A 596-nucleotide genomic window follows, 5' to 3' on the forward strand; every position below is an offset into this window, starting at 1 on the left:
TCTCCCCCTCCCCTCTGCTGTCCTCCCTTCTTTCTCTCTTGGCTTTTTTGAGGCAGGGTCTTATGTAGCCAAATGTATTAGTCACTTTTCTGTTACTGTGACAGAAACACTGACTGAAGCAGTTTATAGAAGGAAGAGTTTATCTGAGCTTACCGTTCTAGGGGAATTACAGTCCGTCATGGCAGGGAGGCATGGTGGCTGGAGGTGGCTGGAGCAGGAGCAGCAGAAACTAAGCTCTCACATCATCACATGGGCACAGGAAGCAAGAGAGCAACTGGAGATCTGGCAAGGCTTAAGAACTCTCTAAGCTGACCCTCAGTGACATGCTTCCTCCAGGATAGCCACACCTAAGACCTCCCAAAACAGTGCCACCATGTGGGGATAAAATGTCCAAATACTTGGAGCCTGTGGGGTTTTCATTCAAACCACCACACCAAGGTTGGCCTCAGACTCACTATCTAACCTGGTTGGACTTGAACTCATGATCCTTCTGCCTCCACCTCCCCAGTGCTGGGGTCACAGGCTGCTGACACTGTGCTCAGCTGCCCTTGGTGTAGCTTAATCCAATCAGGCTGACAACCACAATTGGCCATCAC

General features: G+C 50.3%; 1 long non-coding RNA gene across 2 annotated transcripts in view; it reads right to left on the reverse strand.

Moving 5' to 3' along the window:
- LOC115070001 overlaps positions 1-212 on the reverse strand; it is a 1299-nt gene extending 1087 nt beyond the window's left edge. The window contains exon 1 of one of the 2 annotated variants that reach the window (XR_003849217.1): positions 154-212. This is a non-coding gene — a long non-coding RNA (uncharacterized LOC115070001). The remainder of the gene's footprint in view (positions 1-153) is intronic. The other variant, XR_003849218.1, reaches the window with a different exon arrangement.
- Between the last annotated feature and the right edge of the window lie 384 nt (positions 213-596).

This window comes from Nannospalax galili, unplaced genomic scaffold, assembly GCF_000622305.1.
Source record: "Nannospalax galili isolate Female #2095 unplaced genomic scaffold, S.galili_v1.0 scaffold915, whole genome shotgun sequence".
Classification (NCBI taxonomy): domain Eukaryota; kingdom Metazoa; phylum Chordata; class Mammalia; order Rodentia; family Spalacidae; genus Nannospalax; species Nannospalax galili.